This window comes from Carcharhinus amblyrhynchos, chromosome 5, assembly GCF_965287045.1.
Source record: "Carcharhinus amblyrhynchos chromosome 5, sCarAmb.v2.hapA, whole genome shotgun sequence".
NCBI lineage: Eukaryota > Metazoa > Chordata > Chondrichthyes > Carcharhiniformes > Carcharhinidae > Carcharhinus > Carcharhinus amblyrhynchos.
Window position 1 is genome coordinate 76,908,541 of NC_137328.1, and position 14,700 is coordinate 76,923,240.

At 42.8% G+C, this 14,700-nt stretch overlaps 1 pseudogene; it reads left to right on the top strand.

Moving 5' to 3' along the window:
* The first annotated feature begins 13,225 nt into the window (after positions 1 to 13,225).
* LOC145343599 (U1 spliceosomal RNA) lies at positions 13,226 to 13,377 on the top strand (annotated as a pseudogene).
* The last annotated feature ends 1,323 nt before the right edge of the window (positions 13,378 to 14,700 follow it).

The following is a 14,700-nucleotide window of genomic DNA, read 5'->3' on the forward strand; positions in this document are numbered from 1 at the left end:
ATACCATTTTGCAAAGGTCAGTGACAGGCTTGAAGATTGTGAAGTTTTTAAACATCAACAAAGTGTTACTAAAAAAAAGTAACAAAAAGGGCAAAGGTAAATTATGAAAGAAAACTGGCACAAAATATAATAAAGAAAAGCAAAACCTTCTATGAGTATATTAAGGGGGAAGAGTAGCTAAAGTGAATTTGGTCCCTTAGAGGATGGGACTGTGGAGTTATAGTGGGGAACATAAATGGCAGGTATGCTAAATCAATAATTTGCCTCAGTTTTCACGGTGGAGGACAAAGGTACCATTCCATTTGTAACAGGTAACGCAGAGGGAATAGAAAGGGAGGAACTTAGAACAATCATCATCAATAAGGAAATAGTACTCAACAATAGTGTTCTTGTGGGGCAAACTAGAACAAGAGGCCATCGTTATAGGATAAGGGGTAGCAGATTTAAAACAGAGGGTTGTAAATTAATGGAAGTCATTATCCCAGAGTGTGGGATGCTGGGAGGTTGAATACATTTAAGAAGGGAATAGACAGCTATTTCATATAATCCCTACAGTGCAGAGCCCATCAAATCTGCACCATCTCTGTGATAGAGCATCTTACCCAGGCCCACCCCATCCCGATTAACTCTCCCCCCCAAACATACACATTTTGGGACACTATGAGACAATTTAGCATGGCCAATCCATCTAACCTGCACATGGACTATGGGAGGAAACCGGAGGACCCAAAGGAAACTCATGCAGTCACAGGGAGAATGTGCAAACTCCACAGAGACAGTCACCCTATGCCAAAATTGAACCTAGCACTGTGAGGCAGCTGTACCAACCACTGAGCTACCTTCATGCCCCATTAATTAGTAATGGGATGAAATGTTCTGGAGCATGGGCAGGAAAGTCCGTGATGAGATTAGCTGGGATCATATTGAATGCTGGAGTACGTTTGAGAGGCTAAATGGCCTTCTTCTGCTCCTAGTTTTTATATCTTATGTCTCGGTGCATCCCCAATATTCACAGCAGAGTTGGAGGCAGCCTGTTGACTGCTATGCTCGGTTGCCTGGGATAACCTTGGCAGGCAACTGAGGGCCCTGGCCTGCTTTTGGTATCTTGCTGTGTGGCAGTGCCACCCATCTCCACCTGTGGAGCTGAATTTGAAGCTGAAGTGGTCACAGGAAGAGGAATTCAGATGGGTTTCTCAAATCACCTGGGTAGATGGCTCTGGGTTTTGTGCACCAGCTGATCCTGCTCCCTGGGGATGTCCAAGGGCTCCAGGCTGCCTGCCTCCTTGAGAGGGAGGGGCAGCTGGAGTGAGCTCGAGAAGCCCGTCCCACCCCAACCAGTGTAGACACTGATGGATGGCAGCAAATGCCTCTGCCACAGAGTGCATCTCTTATGGCTGTGCAAAACAGTAATCCTGAACCTAGATCTCTATGGTCTAGGGCAACTGCCGCCCTACCAGTGTTGACTTTGGCGCATTGGCCTGTCAGCAAAATCACCTCATCTGAAAATGGATGTAATCCTCCATGGAACTTTGTAATCTGATGAGTGCAGCAGATATCCCTTCCTGATCTCCCTCCATTGCCTTTGGAGCTCCTTCAATCATCCGAGTGTTGATCCTTGGATGTCTCTACCTCCATGTTCTGTGGATCAGACAGTGCGATAGTTGCCTGTGGCTACTAAGTCTGACCAAGAACATAAGGTGCACTTCAATGTGCTGGTGGAGGGTGTAGATGAATGTTATGACAATTCTCCGCAGTCTATAAATTCATGGTTTGTGCAGCTGTTGGGGCTGGACTCAAGGACTTAGAACATAGAACATAGAACATTACAGCGCAGAACAGGCCCTTCGGCCCACGATGTTGCGCCGACCAGTTAAAAAAAAACAACAACAATGACCCACTAACCTAAACCAATCCCTTTTCGTCCATAAACCTGTCCACAGACCTCTTAAACGCCCCCAAACTAGGCGCATTTACAACTGCAGCAGGCAGGGCATTCCAATCCCTCACCACCCTCTGGGTAAAGAACCTACCCCTGACATCTGTCCTATAACTACCCCCCCTTAGTTTAAAGCCATGCCCCCTCGTGCTAGATTTTTCCATCAGAGGAAAAAGTCTATCACTATCCACCCTATCTAAACCTCTAATCATCTTATATGTTTCAATAAGATCCCCTCTTAGCCGCCTTCTTTCCAGCGAAAACAACCCCAAATCCCTCAGCCTCTCCTCATAGGATCTCCCCTCCATACCAGGCAACATCCTGGTAAACCTCCTCTGCACCCTCTCCAAAGCCTCCACATCCTTCCTGTAATGTGGGGACCAGAACTGCACACAATACTCCAAGTGCGGCCGCACCAGAGTTGTGTACAGTTGCAACATAACGCTACGACTCCTAAATTCAATCCCCCTACCAATAAACGCCAAGACACTGTATGCCTTCTTAACAACCTTATCTACTTGATTCCCAACTTTCAGGGATCTATGTACACATACACCTAGATCCCTCTGCTCCTCCACACTATTCAAAGTCTTCCCGTTAGCCCTATACTCAACACATCTGTTATTCCTACCAAAATGAATTACCTCACACTTCTCCGCATTAAACTCCATCCGCCACCTCTCGGCCCAGCTCTGCAACCTGTCTAAGTCTTCCTGTAAACTATGACACCCTTCCTCACTATCTACCACACCTCCGACTTTGGTGTCATCAGCAAATTTACTGATCCACCCAACTATACCCTCATCCAGATCATTAATAAAAATCACAAACAGCAGTGGCCCCAACACAGATCCCTGAGGCACACCACTTGTAACCGAACTCCATGATGAATATTTACCGTCAACCACTACCCTCTGTCTCCTATCCGCTAGCCAATTCCTAATCCAGTTCCCTAGATCACCCCCAATCCCATACATCTGCACATGGTTTGCTTGTCAGCTGTTTTTAGATGAATCTGTAAAAGAAGGAAGTGTTGTTTAGTGCATGGCAGGGGCCTCAGAAACAGGAGACAGCACACAGCATAGTTGGCTGATGGTGCATGAAGACAGATGGAGGCAGTGTAACCAAGACGCAATTCAAGGGGAGATGATAAGGATTACTGGCATGTGTGGATGGTGAGTGGGATCATTGAGGTGATGAGAACATGACTTGAGAATGAGGTGTGTGAGAGAGTTAGTCATGGTGTCCCTCGTGCTGGCATTGAGTGTGGTGAGCCTTTTCAGCATGCGAGTTGTGAGTGATGAGACGAATGCCTGGCAGAACTGAGAACATCATCCTCTTGTGGTACTGGATGGCTGTCCTCTTCTGCAGGGTGTTAACATTGACTTCCACGTTGCATTTATCACTTTGGTTGCAGTTGTTTGCCCAGAGTGTAGGTAGAGTACATTGTGGCAGGCTTCCACTGAGTACAGAAGGTACTCAAGTGGAGCATCAGTAGATTTGGGTGCAGAATGTTTCCTGGGTTTGGCAGACATGACATTCCAGCCAACTCCAAAGTATGCTAACTGTGTGCAGGGGCAGCCTTTACCTGTGGTGTCTGAAACATCGGAGTGCTTTCCCTACCTGAAATCAGACTGAGATGGTTCTGCCCAATTAAAAAAATCCGCTGCTGGACTTCTTTGATTGACAGACCATCTGCTGCAGGCTAGAAAAAAAATAGTATTAGTTCCTGCAGTTTTAAAAGAATTCTTCTTTTCACAAGGCCTATTATTAAGCCATTCTGAATGTTTGGCTGAGCTTTAGAAGTTACAATTATCTCAGAATCTCGAGGTGTTTGAATTCACAGTTTGTTAAAGTGTTATCTATGTTTGATGTGGGACCTAAGTAGAAGTTTGTTTTCATAGGAGATTAATCACTTGAAATGATTTAAAAATTTTATGAATGGGAGATTTTCAACTATCAAATTTGTATTAATGAGAGCTATATTAGAATTAAAAAAAATCTTTTCATGGCTCCTGAGGTCTGGCTGAGGTGGATACTGGGTGAACGGCAATGGAGAGTATGGCGGGGCTGTGGAGGGTATGTGGGGGCATTAGAACATAAGTAATTAACAACATAAAAACTAAGAGCAGAAGTAGGCCATCTGGCCCCTTGAGCCTGTTCCGCTATTCAATAAGATCATGGCTGATCTTTTCGTGTACTCAGCTCCACTTTCCTGCCCGCTCACCATAACCCTTAATTCCTTTACTGTTCAAAAATTTATCTATCCTTACCTTAAAAACATTGAATGAGGTAGCCTCAACAGCTTCACTGGGCAGGGAATTCCACAGATTCACAACCCTTTGTGTAAAGAAGTTCCTCCTCAATTCAACGCTAAATTTGCTCCTCATTATTTTGAGGCCACGTCCCCTAGTTCTAGTTTCACCCACCAGTGGAAACAACTTCCCTACTTCTATCTTATCCACTGCCTTCATAATCTTATATGTTTCTATAAGATCTCCCCTCATTCTTCTGAATTCTAATGAGTATAGCCCCAGTCTACTCAATCTCTTCTCATAGACAAACCCTCTGAACTCCGGAATCAGCCTAGTGAATCTCCTCTGCACCCCCTCCAGTGCCAGTATATCCTTTCTCAAGTAAAGAGACCAAAACTGTACACAGTGCTCCAGGTGCGGCCTCACCAGCACCTTATACAGCTGCAACATAATCTCGCTGTTTTTAAACTCCATCCCACTAGCAATGAAGCACAAATTTCCATTTGCCTTCTTAATTACCTGCTGCACCTGCAAACCAACTCCTTGTGTCCCCTGACAAGGACATGCAGGTCCCTCTGCACAGCTGCATACTGCAATTTTTTTACCATTTAAATAGTAGTCCATTTTGCTGTTATTCCTACCAAAATGGATGACCTCACATTTACCAACACTGTACTCCATCTGCCGGACCCTCGCCCACTCACTTAGACTATCTATTTCCTTTGCAATCTTTCAGCGTCCTCTGCACCCATATTAGTGTCATCTGCGAATTTTGATACACTACACTTGGTCCCCAACTCCAAATCATCTATGTAAGTCGTAAACAATTGCAGTCCCAACACTGATCCCTGAGGCACACCACTAGTCACTGATCGCCAAACAGAAAAACACCCATTTACCCCCACTCTTTGCTTTCTGTTAATTAACCAATCCTCTATCCATGCTAATACATTATCCATAACAATGTGCACCTTTATCTTATGTAGCAGTCTTTGGTGCAGCATCTTGGCAAATGCCTTCTGGAAATCCAGATACACCACATCCACAGGTTCCCCATTGTCCACTGCACATGTAACGTTCTCAAAGAATTCCACCAAGTTAGCCAAACATCACCTTCCCTTCATGAACCCAGTTGGCATTGAGTCAGCATGGACGATATCAAGGGCCATGGAAGGTAGGTGGGCATATGAGGGGTCATGGTGAGGGGGCCTGGTAGTTTCTGAAGCAACAGGGTCAAAGAACTAGGTAAATCCTCTAACTATCCTGTCACGACACTTGCCTGCTCCCCTGTGGCTGCCTGCACTGATTCTGGGGTCAGCAGGCCTGACTCTATCCCACACTCCCAGAACAAAAATCATGCGATTTGGGATACATTTTACTGAGGGGGGTCTGGTGAGTCAGGAATATTCTTGACTCGGCTTGACTCACCTTGATAGCAGAAGTTCAGCCTAATACCTTTGCTCCTAACAATATTTAATTGGAAGGTTGCTCTGTCCAGGAGTGTATGCCAGACAAGCATTCAGACAGCACAGAGGCAGCAGAGGGTTTGAGAGAGGTGGTGTTTAGGTAATTCTGAATACTGTCAAAATACATGTGAAACCTGATATCTTTGGATGATGTTGCTGAGGGGGCAGCTTGTGATGAGATGAGAAATAATATCAAACCAGACTAGATAAGAATGGAATGCGTCTCATTATCATTTGACTATAATTTGAAACAAATTATCTTACCCTTCTGTCACTCATTGGCACATTTGATATATTGCTTGCCTTATCTTCAAAACAATATTGATGCATTGGATCATGTTCATCGGCAATGATGATGCCAACACTTAAAACACTTACATGAAAAGAATTCTTCAAATCAATTTTATTTTCTTTGATGTGAAGTTTGGGAGAAGGTTTGATGTTGGTCTTTAAAATGTTGAAATCCATTGTTTATTCTGTATCTGGAGAGAACTTAAAAGTGTGATCACAGAACGAGAGGACACAAGTTCAAATCTATCAAGCCTCAAGCTAAATGGACATGAGAGGAGTTCTTCTTCTTTCGTTAGTGTCTGAGGTAGAATGGAGTGTCATCTAAATTGTTTCATTCTGTCACGTGACTCATTCAAAAAAAGAGCTGGACAAGTATCTCATTGAGAGCTGGGCTGAAAGTTACCCTCCTGAGTAATAACCCATGTAACAGTGCGATTCTAATCATTCTGGAATCATGAAAGCATCAAATGGAATGTAACCAGTCAGGCGTGGATAACATAGTCAGGGCTAACAGAATTCACAGTCCGTATTTAGGTTTTGGCAGGAAATCTGAAGCTCCCATAGCATTGTTTCACTGAAGAGCATGCTAAAATTTTTAGCTCGAGGCTTGGTAGATTTGAACTTGTGTCCTCTCGTTCTGTGATCACACTTTTTTAAGATCTCCACAGGTACAGAATAAACAATGGATTTCAACATTTTAAAGACCAACATCAAATGTACCTTCTGGAGCCAACCTAGAATTTGTGGAAGGTAATTATGTGTAATGATAGTATATGTTCCTGTCTGTCAATCCATTCAGAAATCCCAAAATGAACAACCATTTTTACTGATTTTATATTGAAGCTCCAAGTTCATAACAGCTTGGTTGAAAAGTTAGTGCAAGTACCAAATTTACTGTGTCTTGAATTTGACATAGAAACATAGGAAATAGGAGCAGGAGTTGGCCACTCAGCCCCTTCAGGCCGATTTCGTCATTCAGTTAAACTGTGGCTGATTTTCTGCTTCAACGTAATTTTCTTGTACTATTCATCACAGTGCCATCACAGCCAGGAGGTAGGTGATTGGCTGGTGACTGGTAAATAGTTTTTCCTTTCTTTTTTTATCTTGACTTGTTAAGTTAACTTGAGGGTTAAGCCTTGGCAGGAAACCCCATACATATGTCATGCTCCTCTCGTGCGATGTGGAAATTCAAAGTTTCTTCCAGTGTCCCAGGCTCCTTCATGTATAAGAAGTATGTCCAACTGCAGCTCTTGTTGGACTGTTTGATGGCTCTAGAGCTGTGGATGGATTCACTTTGGAGCACCCACGATGCTGAGGAAGTCGTGGATAGCACACTCAGTGAGTTTGTCATACCGCAGATAAAAATTATTGTGAGGGAAAGGGAATGGGTGACTACCAGACAAAGGAAGAGTAGGAGGAGAGTACAGGGGTCCCCTGTGGTCACCTCCCTCCAAAACAGATATACCGTTTTGGCTACTGTTGGGGGAGATGGTTCACCAGGGGAAGGTGGCAGCAGCCAGGTTCATGGCATCGAGGCTGGCTCTGCTACACAGGAGGCAGAAAAAAGAATGGCAGAGCTATAGTGATAGGGGGCTCAATTGTAAGGGGAATAGACAGGCGTTTCTGCGCTTGCAAATGAGACTCCAGCATGGTATGTTGCCTCCCTGGTGCTAGGATCAACGATGCCTCAGAGTGGCTGTAGGACAATCTGGAGAGGGAGGGTGAACAGCCAGCTGTCATGGTTCATATAAGCACCAACAATATAGGTAAAAATTGGGATGAGGTCCTACAAGCTGAATTTAGGGAGTTATGAGTTAAACTAAAAAGTAGGATCTCAAAGGTAGTATTCTCAGGATTGCTACTAATGCCACATGCTAGTCAGAATAGAATGTCGTGATTGCTAAGATGAATATAGAAACCCTATAGTGCAGAAAGAGGCCACCTGGCCCACCAAGTCTGCACTGACCACAATCCCACCCAGGCCCTACCCCCATATATCTACACATTTATCCGCTTATCCCTCTAACCTACTCATCTCAGGACACTAAGGGGCAATTTTGGCATGGCCAATCAACCTAACCTGTGCATCTTTGAACTGTGGGAGGCAACTGGACATGGAGGAAACCCACGCAGACACGAGGAGAATGTGCAAACTCCACACAGACAGTGACCCAAGTCGGGAATTGAACCCAGGTCCCTGGAGCTGTGAATCAGCAGTGCTAACCACTGTGCTACCATGCCGCCTGTTAAATGGGTCCAGTAAAGCTTAGAAAAATAAAACATAGGGAGCGTGTACACAACATGACAGGACAGATGTCCTGCTTTCTCAGTAAGAAGTCTGACAACACCAGGTTTAAAGACTTCTTACCCAGTTGTCAGACTTCTTACTGTATTTGCCCCAGTCCAACGCTGGCATCTCCACATCATGACTGCTTTCTCAGACCAGAGAGCAAAGGAAAGGGAAGTCCAGATTAAACTGTGTTTATTTCAACGCAAGAGGCCTGATGGGCAAGGCAGATGAACTCTGCATAGATGGGTACATGGGATTGGAACTTCATAGCTGTTATTGAAATATGGCTAAGGGAAGGGCAGGACTGGCAGCTCAGTGTTCTTGATGCTATAGGAAAGATAGGACAAAAGGTACCAGAGGAAGGGAGTTGTGTTTTTGAACATCACGGTTGTACTGAGAAAGGATATATCCAAGGGTTTGCCCACTGAGTCTAAATGGGTAGAACGGAGAAATAAGAAGGGGAAATCTCTGATAGGATTGTACTATATGCCTCCAAATAGTGAGCGGGAAATTCAGGAGCAAATATGTAAAATTATAGATAGCTCCAAGAAAAATAAGATGATAATAATAGGGGCTTTAACTTACCCAACATTGACTGGGACAGCCAAAGTATTAGAGGCTTTGATGAAGAGTAATTCGTTGAGTGTATTCAGGAGGAATTTCTCATTCAGTATTTGGATGGCCCAAATAGAGAATGGGCAAAACTTAACTCCTCTCAGGAAATAAGGAAAGGCAGATCACAGAAGTGTTAGTGATGGATCACTTTGGGACCAGTGACCATAATTCCATTAGTTTTAAGATAGCTATGGAGAATGATAGGTCTGCCCCCAAAAGTTAAAATTCTAAATGGGGTGTGGCCAATTTTGATGGTATTAGACAGGAACTTTCAAAAATTAATTGGGGGAGTCTGTTGGCAGGCAAAGAGATGTCTGGGAGGCTTTCAGTGGGAGGCTTTCAAAAGTACGTTAACCAGCATTCAGGGTAAGCGCATTCTTTTTAGAGTGAAGAGCAAAGCTGTAGAAGTAGGGAATCCTGGATGACTCAGGACATTGAGGCCCTGTAGAAGCCTGTGACCAGCAGTGCGCCTCAGGGATTGGTGCTGGGTCCACTGTTATTTGTTATTTATATTAATGATGTAGACGAGAATTTATAGGACATGGTTAGTAAGTGGCGCCAAGATTGATGGCATAGTGGACAGTGAAGAAGGTTATCTAGGATTGCAACAGGATGAATGGCAGATGGAGCTTAATTTAGTTAACTGTAAGATGGTGCATTTTGGTTGATTGAATCAGGCAGGACCTACTCAGTTAGTGGTTAGACGTTGGGGAGAGTTAAAGAACAAAGAGATCGAGATAGGTTCATGGCTGCTTGAAAGTGAAGTCACAGGTGGACAGTATGATGAAGAAGGCATTCAGCATGCTTGGTTTCATTGGTCAAAACATTGAATATGTTGGGGCATCTTATTGAAGTTGTACAAGACATTGGTAAGGCCATACTTGGAATACTGTGTACAATTCTGGTCATACTATTATAGAAAGAATATTACTAAACTAGAAAGAGTACAGAAAAGACTTATTAGGATGCTATCGGGACTTGATAGTTTGCATTATAAGGAGAGGCTGGATAGACTGCGACTTTTTTCCCTGGAGTGTAGGAGTGACCTTAAAGATGTCTATAAAATAATGAGGGGCATATATATCAGCTAGACAATCAATATCTTTTTCCAAAGGTAGGGAGTCTAAAACAAGAGGGCGTAGGTTTAAGGTAAGAGGGAAGTGTTACAAAAGAATCTAGAGGGACAATATTTTCACAGCGAGGGTGGTGAGTGTCTAGAACAGAGGTAATAGTAGAGGTGGGTAAAGTTTTGTCTTTTGGAAAGCATTTAGACAGTTACATGGGTAAGATGGGTTTAGAGGGATATGGGCCAAATGCAGGCAATTGGGACTAATGTAGTGGTAAAAACTAGGTGGGATGAACAAGTTGGGCCAAAGGGCCTGTTTCGATGCTGTAAACCTCTGTGACTCTATTCCCTATCTCTTGATGTTGTACCATCTGGAAATCTACTGATCTCTGTGTTGAACATATTCAATGACTGTGCAACCATACCTCCCTGGGTTAGAGAATTACAAAGCCTTACACCCTTGGAGTGAAGAAATTCCCCCTCAACTCGGTCTTAAATAGCCTGCCCCCATTCAGAAACTGTGTCCGCTAATTCCAGATGTCCACCCTCGAGCAAAGGGAACATTCTTCCTACATCTACTTCGTGGAGCCATGTAAGGGTTTTGTGTGTTTCAATTGGATCCCCTCCTTTAATCTTCTAAACTCTCAAGAACATAGGCCCAGACTCCTCAATCTTTCCTCATAGGACAATCCCACTATTTTTTTCAAAATGTTTAATACAATTTAAAATTTTAACTCCAGCAATGTTATTGAATATTTTATTTCTACAGTGTTTTAGTTTTGTTGAAAAGTCAGAAATCCAAATTCTCCATGTGTACTGAAGAATGTTTGAACATAGCAGCAAACAAAATGAAACTCAATTCCAACAAAGCCAATTGTACAATATTGGAATTAGATTTTTAAAAACAACCTTTAGCACAGAACACATACATGCCTAATTGCAGGGTAATCTCTGTTAGCTTTGATTTGGTTTGATTTTGATTTGATTTATTATTGTCACATGTATTAGTATACAGTTAAAAGTATTGTTTCTTGTGCACTATACAGATAAAGCATAGAGAAGGAAATGAGAGAGTGCCGAAGTAGTGTTACAGTCATAGCTAGGGTGTAGAGAGAGATCAACTTAGTTGAGATAGGTTCATTCAAAATTCTGACAGCAGCAGGGAAGAAGCTGTTCTTGAGTCGGTAGGTATGTGATGTCAGCCTTTTGTATCTTTTTCTTGACGGAAGAAGGTGGTAGAGAGAATGTCTGGGGTGCATGGCGTCCTTGGTAATGCTGACTGCTTTTCCGAAACTGCGGAAAGTGTAGACAATGTCAATGATGGAAGGCTGATTTTCATGATGGGCTGGGCTTCATCCATGACTCTTTCAGTTTCTTGTGTTCTTGAGCAAAGCGAGAGCCATATGAAGCTGTGATACAACCAGAAAGAATGCTTTCTATGCTGCATCTGTAAAAGTTGGTGATGGCCCTAGTGGACATGCCAAATTTCCTTGGCCTTTTGAGTAAGTAGAGGCATTGGTGGGCGTTCTTAACTATAGTGTCAACATGGGGGGAATCAGGACAGGTTGTTGGTAATCTGAACACCTAAAAAGTTGAAGCTCTCGACCATTTCTACTTTGCTCCCCCATTGATGTACATGTTCCCCTTTATGCTTCCTGAAGTCGATGACAATCTCCTTCGTTTTGTTGAATTGAGGGAAAGATTATTATCGTCGCACCAGTTCACCAGATTCTCTACATCATTCCTGTACTCTGTCTCATCATTGTTGAGAGCTTACCCACTACAGTAGTGTCATCACCAAACTTGAAAATCGAGTTGGAGGGGAATTTAGCCGCACAGTCATAGGTGTATAAGGAGCATAGTAGGAGGCTGAGGACACAGCCTTGTGAAGCACTGGTGTTGAGGATGATCGTGGAGAAGGTGTTGTTGCCTATCCTTACTGATTGTAGTCTGTAGTTAGGAAGTTCAGAATCCAGTCGCAGGGTGAGGAGCCACACTCCAAGCCACAGAGTTTGGAGATGAATTTTGTAGGAATAATGGTGTTGAAGGCTGAACCATAGTCAATAAATAGGAGTCTAACATTGGTGTCTTTGTTTTCTACGTGTTTCAGGGTTGAGTGCAACCCAGGGAGTTGGTGTCTGCTGTAGACCTGTTGTGGCAGTAGGCAAACTGTAGTGAATCCAGGCAATCCAGAGGCTGGAATTGATTCATGCCATGACTAACCTTTCAAAGCACTTCATAATGATGGTTGCCAGCTCATAAGAGTATGAAGATGCTGGCAACTCTTTGTACTGCAGTATTATAATGTCTGGATAATAACTAATGCATGTTAAGAGCATCACTTGAAGCTGGTCTCATTAGTGCCAGGTCATAGGATTTATCAAAAGATCAGATTCTCAGTCGGTAAATTGTTGCAAATGTATAATGTTGTTGTCAATAACAAATATTTCTCTTGGAAGGAGGCTATCTCAAATGATGGGTTCCCTACTTTGAGGGGAATAGAACATTTTTTTGATTGAGCTGTCTATTGTATTACGGGTCAATGAAAGATTAGTTGCAGTTGAGATAACATCCAAGTGACAGCCAAGATGAATTGCAGCTGTAAACTGCTTTGAGAGATCCTGAGACTGTGCAAGAAGCTACATAAATCCCAGTCTTATAATTGTAACATCTTGTGCACATACTTAACATTCATACAGTATGCAGATGCAAGAAAGATGTTCCTGAAAATGAGGCTGTCCAGAACCTGGAGTCACAGTCTGAGGATACAGATTAGACTGTTTAGGACAGAGATGAGGAGACATTTCTTCACCCAGAGAGTGGTCAGCCTGTGGGATTCACTACCACAGAAAGTAGTTGAGGACAAAGCATTGATTGTTTTCAAGAAGCAATTCAATATTGTACTTGAGGTGAAGGCGAACAAATGATAATGGGACAGAAGGAGGAAAGATGAAGTCTGGAAGAGACTATTATGCAGAATGGTCAGCCATGATCATAATGAATGGTGGAGCAGGCTCGAAGGGTTGAATGGCCTCCTCCTACTCCTATTTTCTATGTTTCTGCGATAAACCATAAACATACACTGGTTTCACTGGTTAAAGTGGCTGATTGAAGAGGATTCAGGGTTTTTTACATTTACACAGAAGTTTTTAACTACAATATCTTGTAAACTGTTTAGAGGAAAATCAGTTTGCACCTGGGAATATCAATACAAATATAGTTTGACAAGTTTTAAGTGGAAATTTCGGTTCCCTATTGGAAGAGGCATTTGGCCATACAACGTACACAAAGATTGAAGAAGTAATGCTGCTTGTGACAGGGGTGAAACCATGATCAAGCAGATGGTTTGCCCAGGACGAGGCTATCCCATTGCACTCCGGGTGTGCTGACACCCGCAATGTCCCCAAATGCGGGATACTCAACTGCAAAATTTGTGACAGGATTTTCAGCTGATTTTTTTGAGGAGAAACAAAAAATCAAATAAAGGAGGAAAAGCAATTTTTCTCACAGTCCTGAATTCAAATCTATGGAATATTAACTTCTGTTTTGTCTTCAAACCATTATTTGTTTTTTTTTTCGTTTCTTCCCAGGACTGTAGTACACACTTTGATTCCACCAATTGGGTACTTGCATTGGCCGAGATAATTTATTTGGACTTAATAATATCAGTCTTGGTGGAGTAGAACATTTTATAATATGACAACATAAATAAGTGTCAACATAAAAGATTGCAGCCGAGCATAGTGAGATGTGAATAAAGCTGCATCTGCTTTGTCTGAACAAAGCATTTTATCTGCAACCTCAGAAGAGCACCTGCTACATTACCAGTATGACATTTCTATTTCTCACACCAGCCAACTTCATGGCCTTGAAATTAGTGCAGGATTATAGTAGTTTTGTCCTGTGCAGTTGCACTCATTAAATCCTTGATTGAGGCTGTCCAAATCCATTCATGTCAGAGCTACAGGCAACAGAGACAAAGAATCTGCAACCTATCAGTCTGAATTTAAACTCAAATTCTTTAGGTCAAAAAAAATGCCACTATACTTCACCATCCATTCCTGTCTGAGACTTCCACTTTTGTCCATTTATTTGTGATGCTTGGCTCTTTTTAAGCATGAGCAACAAAGATAATTTCGTTGGTATATTGATTTATATTAGCAAAAAAGCTCACATCATCACATATCAGAAAGATAATTGATGTCATCTTCAACCAACAAAGGACATTGGAGCAGTGAATAGATTGCCATCAAGAGTGTAAACTCAATTACAATTCATTTTATGGACTATTATTCTTAGAGTTACTGCAAATGTTAATGTTGGTGCTGGAGGTCAGTGCCATAGTGCTGAGTTACGTACAGAGACTGACTTAGCTTAATTAACAACTCGAAATTTGTATTCAGAATATTTTACCTGTCAAAGTGCTGGCCTGTGATTGGATGTTTACTGATAAAAAAAATTACGACTGATACTGTCAACAGAATCATAGAATCCCTAAAGTGCAAAAGGAAACCATTCGGCCCATCAACTCTGCACTGACCACAATCCCACCCAGCCCCTATCCCCCATAACTCCACTTATTTACCCTGCGCGTCCCCCTGACACTGAGGGTCAATTTAGCATGGCCAATTAATCTAACCCGCACACTTTTAGACTGTGGGAGAAAACCAGAGTACCTGGAGGAAATCCATGCAGACGCAGGGAGAATGTACAAACTCCACACAGTGACTCAATCCGGGGAATACAATCTGGGTCCCTGACGCTGTGAGGCAGCAGTGCTA